We start from the raw sequence: 13,175 nt of genomic DNA on the forward strand, positions 1-13,175 counted from the left end.
TGCAATGGCTGGAGCTGCACTGATCCGAAGCCAGGAGCCAGAGGCTTGTTCCACAGCTCCCACGTGGGTGCAGGGGCCCAAGGACTTGGGCCATCTTCCATTGCTTTCCCAGGCCATAGAATAGAGCTGCAGGGGAAGTGGGGCAGTTGGGACTTGACCGGCATCCATATGCGATGCCAGCACAGTAGGTGGCAGCCCTACCCTCTATGCCACAGTGTCAGCCCCTGGAAAATTTTTTTAAACTTTTTTAGTAAATATAAATTTCCAAAGTACAGTTTATGGATTACAATGGCTTATTCACCCCCATAACATCCTGCCCACCAGCACCCCTCCCATCTCCCACTCCCTCTCCCATTCCATTTAAATCAAGATTCATTTTCAATTATCTTTATATATAGAAAATAAATTTAGTATATATTAAGATTTCAACAGTTTGCACCCACACAGAACATAAAGTGTAAAATATTGTTTCAGTACTAGTTATAGCATTAATTCACATTGAACAACACATTAAAGACAGAGATCCTACATGAGGAGTAAGTACACAGTGACTCCTGTTGTTGACTTAACAATGTCATAGTCAAAGTGGAAGTTCACTCCTTCCTTCAGAGAAAGATACCTCCTTCTTTGATGGCCCCTTCTTTCCACTGGGATCTCATTTACAGAGATCTTTCATTTAGTTTGTTTTTTTTGTTTGTTTTGCCAGAGTGTCTTGGCATTCCATGCCTGAAATACTCTCATGGGCTCTTCAGCCAGATCCGAATGCCTTAAGGGCTGATTCTGAGGCCAGAGTGCTGTTTAGAGGAAATGCCATTCTATGAGTCTGCTGTGTATCCCGCTTTCCATGTAGGATCATTCTCTCCCTTTTTGGTTCTATCAGTTAGTATTAGCAGACACTAGTCTTGTTTGTGTGATCCCTTTGACTCTTAGACCTATCAGTGTGATCAATTGTGAACAGAAATTGATCATTTGGACTAGTGAGATGGCATTGGAACATGCCACCTTGACCGGATTGAATTAGAATCCCCTGGCAGATTTCTAACTCCATTTGGGGCAAGTCAGCTTGAGCATGTCCCAAATTGTACATCTCCTCCCTCTCTTATTCCCACTCTTATATTTAGCAGGGATTACTTTTCAGTTAAATTTAAACACCTACGAATAATTGTGTGTTAATTACAGAGTTCAAACAATAGTATAAAGTAGAACAAAAAAAAATACTAGAAGGGATAAAGTATTAAATTGTACATCAACATTCAGGACAATGGCCAATCAAGTCACTCTTTCTCATAATGTCCATTTCATTTCAACAGGTTTCCCCTTTGGTGCTCATGTCACCATTCAGGGAGAACATGACATTTGTCCCTCTGGGACTGGCTTAATTCACTCAGCATGATGTTTTCCAGATTCCTCCATTTTGTTGCAAATGACCAGATTTCATTGTTGTTGACTGCTGTATAGTATTCTGTAGAGTACATGTCCCATAATTTCTTTATCCAGTCTACTATTGATGGGCATTTGGGTTGGTTCCAGGTCTTGGCTAGTGTGAATTGAGCTGCAATAAACTTTAAGGTGCAGACAGCTTTTTTGTTTGCCCATTGAATTTCCTTTGGGTAAATTCCAAGGAATGGGATGGCTGGGTCATGTGGTAGGGTTATATTCAGGTTTCTGAGGAATCTCCAGAATGACTTCCATAGTGGCTTTATCAGTTTGCATTCCCATCAACAGTGGGTTAGTGTCCCTTTTTCCCCAAATCCTCGCCAGCATCTGTTGTTGGTAGATTTCTGAATGTGAGCCTTTCTGACCTTGGTGAGGTGAAACCTCATTGTGGTTTTGATTTGCATTTCCCTGATTGCTAGTGATCTTGAACATTTTTTCATGTGTTTGTTGGCCATTTGGATTTCCTCTTTTGAAAAATGTCTATTGAGGTCCTTGGCCCATCTCTTAAGTTGGTTGTTTGTTTTGTTGTTGTGGAGTTTCTTGATCTCTTTGTAGATTCTGGTTATTAACACTTTGTTGCATAGTTTGCAAATATTTTTTCCCATTCTGTCGGTTGCCTCTTCACTTCACCGACTGTCTCTTTTGCAGTACAGAAACTTCTCAATTTGATGCAATCCCAAATGTTAATCTTGGTTTTGACTGCCTGTGCCTCCAGGGTCTTTTCCAGGAAGTCTTTGCCAGTACCTATATCTTGCAGGGTTTCGCCAATGTTCTCTAATAATTTGATGGTGTCAGATTGTAGATTTAGGTCTTTATTCCATATTGAGTGGATTTTTGTGTAAGGTTTAAGGTTGAGGTCTTGCTTCAGCTTCTGCACGTGGAAATCCAGTTTTTACAGCACCATTTATTGAATAGAATGTCCTTACTGCAGGGATTGGTTTTGGATCCTTGATCAAATATAAGTTGGCTGTAGATGTTTGGATTGATTTCTGGTGTTTCTATTCTGTTCCACTGGTCTATCTGTCTGTTTCTGTACCAGTACCATGCTGTTTTGATTATAACTGCCCTGTAGTGTGTCCTTAAATCTGGTATTGTGATGACTCTTGCTTTTTTTCTGTTGTACAAGATTGATTTAGCTATTTGATGTCTCCTGGAATATTTTTAAAATGAAATAATAGTAGACTTTGAGATTTTTCACCAATGAAAATAGTTTTTTTTTTTTTAACATTTGGAAGTCTCTTTTTTTTTTTTCTTTCTTCTTTCCAAAAATATTTCAAAGAGTTTTACTATTTAATATCATAGAATTCCCTCTTATTATTATTACTAAACTCATTTCAGTAACATTTGCTGAGAATTGTCTTTATTTTATCAATAATTTTAGAGGAAAAATTGCATAATTTATTTGTAAAACTTAGAGTGTGCTGAACTACAATTGCAGTTTCCCACCCCCCTCCCCAAACAAGTTTCAATTTGGTGGTCATTTGAATCTAATTTGCTTTAATTACATAGCAGTTAGGCCTTCAGCAGCATTTAATTCTTTTTGTGTTTTTTAAAGATTTATTCTTAGTTGAAAGGCAGAGCTACAGAGAGGCAGATTCAGAGACAGAAGTCTGCCATCCACTGGTTCACTCCCCAAAGGTCACAATGGCTGTAACTGGGCCGATCCAAAGCCAGGAGCCCAAGGACCTGGACCATCTTGCACTGCCCTCCCGGGTCACAGGAGTCAGCTGGGTTGGAGTGGATCAGTTGGGACCCAAATCAGCAACCATGTGGGACAGCAGCACTTCAGGTGACAGCTTCACCCACCACCACCACACTACAGTGCCTGCCCTGAGCATATAACTTATTGCTACTGATACTTGAAGGGGTATTATTTACTTTAAGGAGTTCACACTAAGTAAGGGTTATAACATAAACATGTACATAGTAAAATATACTGCAGACTAATGTAATAAAATAGTGTCATATACAGAGGAATATCTATAGTTAAATATATGCATTTAAATATCTTTAACGGAAAACAGTAAGTTTAAACATTCCATACGAGTTTAAGCATAAATGTGAGTGCTCATTGGAGAAAGATATGACTTCCAGTAGAATAAAAGGAAGGGTTCCTGCAAAAGCAGCTTGCTTTGGGGAGAATTATTTTTCTATATCTACAGCAATTTAGAAGCAGTTTCTGTTTCCTTATCAATGCTGCTTCAAAATGAATCTTCCATCATCACCGCACACATCATATCACTTTGTCAGTCAAGTACTTTCACTAGGAGTAATATGTTGTATAAGAGAGGGCAAATGACTGGATTTCATTGTTTTCACTGCTGTATAGTATTCAAAGCAGTGCATATAGAACCATCTTTAAACTTTATTTTAGCATATACAATTTTATATTCTGTGTTTTAGATGATTTTTAATTCTCTTTTGATTCAGCTTGTAACTCTGATTCCAACTCTTTACCTGAATTCTTCCTTCAGGTCACATAATATGTGTGTCTATGTATGCACGTGTAACTAGTTTAATTAATGGGCTGGATTCATTGAGTAAATGGATAAATTTTTACTTGTTTATATTGCTTCTTTATAAAGTGGTGCAATAGGGTTTTTAATTATCCAATGATTTTCAAATTTAATAATCAAAATGAATTTATATATCAAGTTAAAATTTTAAGGTATACATAATAGATTATATTTATTATGTGTTACACATTCACTAAATATATGTAGTCTTCAAAAAGTTCATGGAAACTTGTATTATGCAAAAGCTATATAATTATTTGAGAAGCAGAGGAAAAGGGAGAAGGAGATAAATAGATAAATACTGAGAGAGCACTCATACGCTGATTCACTCCACAAATATCCACAATAGCCCCAAGCGAGGAGCCAAAAACAACCAGAAGCTGGGAACTCAATCCAAGTCTACCAGGTAGCAGGAAGTTAATCACTTTGTCTCTTTGGGACTGGCTTAATTCACTCAGCATGATGTTTTCCAGATTCCTCCATTTTGTTGCAAATGACTGGGTTTCATTGTTCCTTACTGCTGTATAGTATTCTATGGAGTACATGTCCCATAATTTCTTTATCCAGTCTACTGTTGATGGGCATTTGGGTTGGTTCCAGGTCTTAGCTATTGTGAATTGAGCTGCAATAAACATTAATGTGCAGATGGCTTTTTTATTAGCCAAATTAATTCTGGGTACTTCTACATCACTACTATGTACACCAGCTCATTTTATCAACTACAGAGTTATATTCCTTGGCAATACAATTTTCTTTGACAGGCAGAGTTAAACAGTGAGAGAGAAAGAGAGAGAGAGACAGAGAGAAAGGTCTTCCTTCTGTTGGTTCACCCCCCAAATGGCCACTATGGCCGGCACAGGTGCTTCCTCCTGGTCTCCCATGTGGGTTCAGGAACCCAAGACTTGATCCATCTTCCACTGCCTTCCCAGGCCACAGCAGAGAGCTGGACTGGAAGAGGAGCAACCGGGACAGAATCTGGCACCCCAACCGGGACTAGAAACCTGAGTGCTGGCACCACAGGCGGAGGATTAGCCTAGTGAGCCGCGGCGCTGGCCTTGCAATAAAATTTTTAAGGAATACTTTCCTCATTTTTCCAATTAGTCTCTTTTATCCAACAATTATGCTTCCATTCTCTACTTTTAGGAAGTTGTTTAAACACTTCAGTGATAAAGTCAAATTGTTACCACCAAGAAGCAAAGCAAATATGTTATTCTTACAAACTTTGTATTTATTAACAGCTATAATAAAATAATAACAGTGGATATTCCCATATTTTTCCATTATGTAAAATACCAATCTGTAACATAAGTAGATCTAAATAATAATATTTGATGTAGAAAAACAAATCAAGGTCTTTTTGCAGGTGATAAAATTAGGAGTCACAGATATTGAAGTTTTCCAAAAAATTACTTGGTAGTAGAAGAAAGTTTGGAACATAGTATCTAAATTTTTGGAAGTTTTTGAGATAATTTCAAAAATTATTTCACATTCTTTGCCTATAACAGCTTTCTTTAGCAGGAAACAGTCAAATATATTTCAGGAAAACTTTGATCATCCTCCCTATTATAACTCTTGACTTGGCAATCAATTATAAAATCACAACATCCAAAAATAGGTTCAGTCAGTGTACTGCTAAGATTTTAAAATATATATTGAGTACTTCTGCATAGTTGGTACTGTTCTAGCTGCCAGGAAATTTTAGAGACACAGTTCTTATGCTAATGGAAGAGACAATCTACTAGAGAAGTCAGATCCACTTATACACAGGCATCCCATTTCAGAGCACCAGTTTAAGTCCCATCTGCTTTGCATAATTCAGGTCCATGCTCATGTGCCTGGGAAAGCAGCAGATGATGGCCCAAGTACCTTGACACCCAATGGGGGTCTGAATGGAGTCCAGGCTCCCAGCTCCAGCCTGGTATTGCTCTGGATAAACTGGGCTTTGGGGGAGTAGACCAGTGGTCCAAAGATATCTTTCTGGCTCTTTCTCCCTGTGACTATGCCTTTCAAATAAATAATAAATGAATCTTTTTAAAATCACATTGTCTCCTTTAAATGCATATGTGCAATAACTATTAATCAAAAGCTTTGGAAAGAAATAACATGTTTTAGAAAAGGTGATAGACATTAATAGTAAATATATTTGAGTCTCATAATTTTGCAACTCATTTTCTTTCAAGAGAACTCTCTACAGAATAGTAGTATAAATCTCTTCCTAACTACAAAGAAAACAGATGTAATTTACCTGCCTGATTTTTCAGTCAAATCATTTTTTAATTCTTGTATAAATGTCATTTTTGCTATCTGACTCCCAGTTGGATAAGCTGGACATTAAAATCCTCATTTCTAATACTAGTTATCCAAGATGGCACCCAATAGACCTGGGGTTAGGAGACAATGCAAAAAAGAGACATAGTTTTTTTTTTTATTTATTATTTGAAAGAAGAGTTACAGAGAGGCAGAGGCATATAGAAAGAGAGAGAGAAGAGAGAGAGAGTGAAAGCGAGAGCAAAATAGAGAGAGAGAATCTTCTATCTGCTGGTTCACTCCCCAAATGGCAACAATAACAGGAGATGGACCTAGCTGAAGTCAGAAGCCCGCAGCTTTTTCCAGGTCTCCCACATGGGAACAGTGGCCCAAGGACTTCTGCTGTCTTCTACTGCTTTCCCAGGCCATAGCAAAGAGCTGGATCAGAAGTGGAGCAACAGGGACTCGAACCAACGCCCATATACAATGCCAGCACTAGAGGAGGTGGCTTTACCCTCTACGCCATAGCACCAGCCCTGAGCATGGCATGTTTTAATATAATTTTAGCAGCTGTACCTCATAATTACTTCAAAATTGAAGGCATATAGATAATGAATCAATTGCATGTTTCTTATTTGTTTAGAATAAAAGGAAAAAATTTCTACTCCTTTCCAGATCCCTCAGTTAGATTAATTGGACAAAGCCTAGAATTTACTTTGAAATATTCAGAAATAAAGTAGCCTAGTCTATATACAAAGTTGTTGTGATTTAACTTTAAGAAAAAAAGGAAACTGGGGGGCAGGCATTTGATCTAGCAATTAAGATACCTGCATTCCAGATGGAACTTCCTGAGTTTGATTCCTAGTTTCCTTTCTCCTCCATCTTCCTATTAATACTGACCCTGAGAGGAAGAAAGTAATAATTCTAGTAATTAGATTCCTGCCACCTACATGGGAAACCTGGATGGAATTCCTGGCTCTTAGTTTCTGCTGTAGCTGGGGTCCATATAGGTATCTGGAGTGTGAACCAGCTGATAACAGCTCTCTTTTTTTATCTATTCTTCCCTCTCCTTATCTTTGCTTCTTAAATTTTAAAAAACTGGAACTATTCAAACCATAAAATGAATTACCCCATTAAGCTTACAGTCTTAAACCTATGACATACATTATGGAGAATTCTATAATTTTTGACCTAACTAGAGCAAGACTAATATTGCCACAATCATCTAGCTCAGGATTCTGAGGCTCTGTTTTTCTAATTTTGCTGAGCCCATAAGCTGACTGCATGGCTTCCATAAGTGGAAAATGTGTTTCCTCCATGAGCTCTCTGAGAATGGTAATGAAGCTAAATTGATCATCCTCAGATGACAGCAGGCAGCATAGAGAGCATCAGTAGCATCTCTGTCCTTGGAGAAAAAAATTCACCATGTGAAGAAGCAAATATCAGGAAACCACTTTAACCTCTGGATCTTAAAATTTCTGGAAACACTGAAATTTATTTGCTCTACTGTTCCCTAACAAAACAGACTAAAGTCACTGATCCATACTTGTTCTAGATCCACAGAAAACTTTTAGTGAACTAATGAAATTCAAAGTCTACATTGACTTAGATCTCATTGAGCATTATTCAAAAGTTACAGTAAAGAGTTAGGAAATGTGCCCCTGACTGTGAGTGGGATTAGTATATTAAAAGGAAATACATTCAAAGCCATATTTAGAAGAATGCAGCCTAACATTTATGCTGAATATTTGTTTGGTATTTACTTATATGGAATTATTTGAGTCACATATGTTATAAACCACTGATTGTTCTTTCTTTCTTCCTTTTCTTTATTAAATTACAAGACACATTGTAGTTGTCTTCCCATAGTCCTGGCCTATTTACAATAGCCAAAAATTGTAGGCAAAACGTGAAAATGAATGTGCATCAATAGGTGAATGGGTATACCAATTTTGGAACACTTCCATACAAGTTTGCTAATTCAGCAATAAAATGAAAGAACTACTGTATATTCAACAGTGTTAATAAAGTTCAGGAGAGTCTATGGGATTTCAAATTTATGTGAAATAATAGTAAATTAATATTTTCCAACGGTGGTGAAAAACTTCAATGTACATATCTAAAATGTTCACTTTATCTTAGGCAGGATAATATGAAGTAAATCATACTTTAATACATCACTGAAAGCTGGATAACAGAAATACAATGAAAACATTAAAAGTATCCAGACTAAAAAAATACATTGTGTATATGGTTGCATATATAGAAGACTAAAGATAAAAAAGTAAATAACGTGTCATAAATAATGCATATACAGGGCTGGCGCTGTGGCTCAGTGGGCTAAAGCCCTGGCTTGAAGTGCCGGCATCCCATATGGGCGCCAGTTCTAGTCCTGGCTGCTTCTCTTCTGATCCAGCTCTCTGCTATGGCCTGGGAAAGTATTAGAACATGACCCTAGTCCTTGGGCCCCTGCACCCACGTGGGAGACCTGGAAGAAGATTCTGGCTCCTGGTTTCAGATCGTCACAGCTCTGGCCATTGCAGGCATTTCGGGAGCAAACCAGCAGATGGAAGACCTTTCTGTCTCTACCTCTCTGTAACTCTTTCAAATAAATAAAATAAATCTTTAAAAACTAATATTGCATATATAAAGAAAATCGTTTAACAATTTTAAAATTGAAAAAGGATAAAGAAGCTTTACTTAAAATTTTGTATTCAGCATAATAATTCCACATGTGAAAGTTATTGCCAGGAGATCCAGAGTATAAGAAATATTAGTGACTTTTATATTTTTACTTGTTTTCATGAAAGTGATTACCTTTTTTTGCTTCTATATGTAGGTCTCCCTTAAATACATTTTGTAAGATTAGTCTGGTGTTCATGAACTCCTTCAAAGGAAGTTTTTCAGGGTAAAGGGAAATGATTCCAAACAGAAACTAAGATGTACAAGAAGGACTGGAATTAAAATATTTAACAAGCCAAGAAAAAAAAAATAAACATTAAGGAAGTTTATCAACGACCACCTTCATTGGTTCAAAAGGAAAAAAAATTTTTAAATTATCATGATCATATCTGTCCTTTATAGAAGGAAATTTTCAAAAGAATCTTAATGAAAGAAAGTTTGCTTTCATTAACTTTCTTAGGATAGCCTATATTCATTGTACACTCAGGTAATAAAAAAGCCCAAGTAATACTTATAAAATTTTTAAATTAAGTCTCTATAAGAAATTTTCTATGTCTGTAGTCAATATAAGCTAAATAAAATTTAGAAGGTATATAAAGCATTAATAGGATATAAAGGCATATACAGGTAATAGTAAAATTACATATTTTATAATATATTATTATGTGATTTTAATAGTCAGTGGTAAAGAAATTTCTATGAGAGGTCTGTTTCAAGATGGAGGATTAAGGAGGGAGCTTACTGCTCTAGGCCCAGGAAGATAGTTTTTTTAAAAAAAAAGTAGAGAGAGCACATTCTCAGGGGAGAGTCTGGGAGAAAACTGCAGCAGAAATTCATTGGAAGGAAGAGAAACCTGAGGATCTATATGGAGGGTGTGGACACACAGCATGACCATGGATACAAAATAGGACCCCCGCAGCCAAGAGCCTGGGAGAACACCCCTTTGGAGTGAGGTGAGATCAGGCTGCAGCAGCGATGTAGCTGTGGGGAGAGCCTGGTGAGAGTCCAGCCTGGAGCCCTGTGGGGGACAGGACACCTTCTAACATAGCAAAAAAACAGGGGCACATTTCTCCCTCCCCTACCCCCAACAAGGGCACCTGGCAACCAACTGAGAGAGGGAGGGGCCATTTTTGACTTAAGTAACAGCTGTTACCAGGTCTTGTGCAAGCTCCCAGCAAGTGGCTGAGAGGAAACAGACACTATTTTGTCAGCAGCTGCAGCAGTGGCTCAGGTCCACACACCCAGCAACCACCGCTGTGAAACAAGAAGGGGTTGCACTCTGTGGCTCTTGTGCACACATGTGATCCAGGAACTCTACCAGAGGAAAAAATCATCATCCCCATCTATCTCCAGTCTGGGAGGACTGACGGGGGCTGGAAACCCATGTAAGATTATGAGGTGTCCCCAGTATCTCCAGATATCACAGGCTCCAGGGATCAAAGAGCCTAGGTAGAGCACACATAGGCAGCTGGCCCTGGGAACATCTCTGCCTCTCTGTGGACAGGACAGTCAAGCCGGGCAGGGTGGATCCTCTGCACCAAGTGACTGTGGAAGCCTTGCGTGCTGAGACTGCGGGAACTCTGCATGAGAGGGTGAAGGGGTAGCTAGGTCTCTGTCAATCATGTAAGCAGCCCCACATTTGCAGAGGTCCCTGATTGCCTGGGGCGGGTCACTGCAATGAGATCTGTGCTCACAATGAAGACTGCACAGATCCTTCCTTTGTGATTTTCTTACCACAGCAGATGAATATTGCACCCACTATGGGTAAACCTCCTGGATCACCTTGGAAGAGAGGAGGTGAGAGTGTGACTATGCCAACAAAGATAATCAAATCCTCTTTTCTGATTAAAAGAGAGAGAGAGAGATCAAACACACTCAACTTGGGTGCCACCTTCAATAATCCCTTCAATTTGTAGCACTGAACAGAGGTCCCTGGACACACCTATCACACTCCTTAGGGTATTCACTGAAAGATCAGACCTTCACTAAGCCACAGAAGAAGAGTCCAAAGATAAAAGCCATCAGAGGAAAAAAAAAGTCAACACGTATCTCCACAAAGGCCTAAAAATAACCAGAAATTTAAGAAACAAGAATAAGGAAGGCAACATGATGACCCAAAAGAACACAACACTTCAATACTAGAATGCGAAGATGAAGAGATGGATGAAATGCCTGAAATGGAATTCTTAAGATTAATCATAGGATTATCCAGAAGCAATGAGAAGCAAACCCACATATTAAGGAAACTCATACATGACTTCAAATTTTTCCCATAACCTTAAGCATATTAGGTATAGAAGAAACATTCCTCAACACAATCAATGCAATCTATGAAAAAGCTACAGGTAGCTTCTTATTGAATGGGGAAAATTGGGAGAATTCCCAAAAGGATCCAGCAGCAGACAAGGATGCCCACTCTTATTGCTATTTAATACATTCCTGAAAGTTTTAGTCAGAGCAATAGGGCAAGAAAAAGGAATCAAACAGATACAAATTGGAAAGGAGGAAGTCAAATTATCCCTGTTTGTGATGACATGATTCCATACATACAGGTTATCCAAAAGACTCCACTAAGAGATTATTGGAACTAAAAAAAAAAAAAAAATCGACACATAAAAATCAATAGCCTTTGTATACACAGATAACGCCAAGGCAGAGAAAGAACTTCTAAGATAAATCCCATTCCCAACAGTTACAAAAGAAATTGAATACCTTGGAATAAATTTAACCAAGTATGTCAAAGATCTCTACAATGAAAATTACAAAACATTAAAAAACTATTTGCTGAACACTTTACTTAGTGTAAGATTAATTTTATGAGTATATAGTTAACTGAAAATAGATCTATGTAACAAATAAAAATGGAATAAGAGAGGGATGAGGAAAGGATAGGAGGGTGGGCAGGAGGGAGGTTAGAGTGGCAAGAATAATTATGTCTCTAAATTTATATATATGAAATGCATGAAGATTATATACTTCAAATAAATTTAAAATAAAGAAATTTCTGCAAGAATGATGTCCTTATATCTTAAGAATCCAATCTGGGCCAGCACCGTGGCTCACTTGGCTAATCCTCTGCCTGCGGCGCTGGCACACGGGTTCTAGTCCCAGTTGGGGCGCCGGAATCTGTCCCGGTTGCTCCTCTTCCAGTCCAGCTTTCTGCTGTGGCCCGGGAGTACAGTGGAGGATGGCCCAAGTTCTTGGGCCCTACACCCACATGGGAGACCGAGAGAAGCACCTGGCTCCAGGCTTCGGATCAGTGCGGTGAGCCGGCTGCAGCGCGGCCATTGTGGGGTGAACCAACGAAAAAGGAAAACCTTTGTCTCTCTCACTGTCCACTCTGCCTGTTAAAAAAAAGAATCCAATCTGAAGGACTGACCACTTTCTAAATTCACTTTAAGAGAAATAGTTGCTCTTAAATATGAATCTTGTGAATCTGAATATAGATGATTGCCTTAAATTTTAACACCAAGCATCAAAAAGTGTTATATTTATACTAAAAATAACCATTTTTCTTTACTGTAATTTATAGTATCAGTAACACCCTATGAACCCTTTATAAAATTCAATTTTCTTACATTTTTTTTCTATATAGACATGATGAAAATAAAGTAATTTTTATAACTCAACTCTCTCTAAATGTATTAAAATTTAATGCAGTCTGGCAATGGCAATTCTAGGAAAAACAATCTACATAAAACATGAAACAGTATAAAGAAAAGTTATTCAGAAGGGATTCAGCTTTCTAACATTAATGCTCACAGTTTAATTCCATGCACACGCGTGTACACACACGCACACACATATAATTTATAATTCAAAGTTAAGGAAAGTCTCATTGTTTCAGTGTGGATGGGACCTGAGTCTTTTTTTCTATACAGGTACTCCTAACTGTTTAGATCTCAGATACATAGGGAAGTATCACAAAAGAGCTTGACAAATTTGACACATTATTTCTTATATGTATAGGACAGAAACATACGGAGTCTCAAAATATAAGATAATCTTCAATATTTTTTTTTTGGCCAGGCAGAGTTAGACAGTGAGAGAGAGAGAGACAGAGAGAGAGAGATATAGACAGTGAGAGAGACACAGAGAGAAAGGTCTTCCTTCCGTTGGTTCACTCCCCTAATGGCCACTATGGCCGGCGCTGCACCGATCCGAAGCCAGGAACCGCGTACTTCTTCCCTGTCTCCCATGCGGGTGCAGGGACCCAAGCACTTGGGCCATCCTCTACTGCACTCCTGGGCCACAGCAGAGAGCTGGACTGGAAGAGGGGCAACCAGGACTGGA

Source organism: Lepus europaeus, chromosome 3, assembly GCF_033115175.1.
Source record: "Lepus europaeus isolate LE1 chromosome 3, mLepTim1.pri, whole genome shotgun sequence".
NCBI lineage: Eukaryota > Metazoa > Chordata > Mammalia > Lagomorpha > Leporidae > Lepus > Lepus europaeus.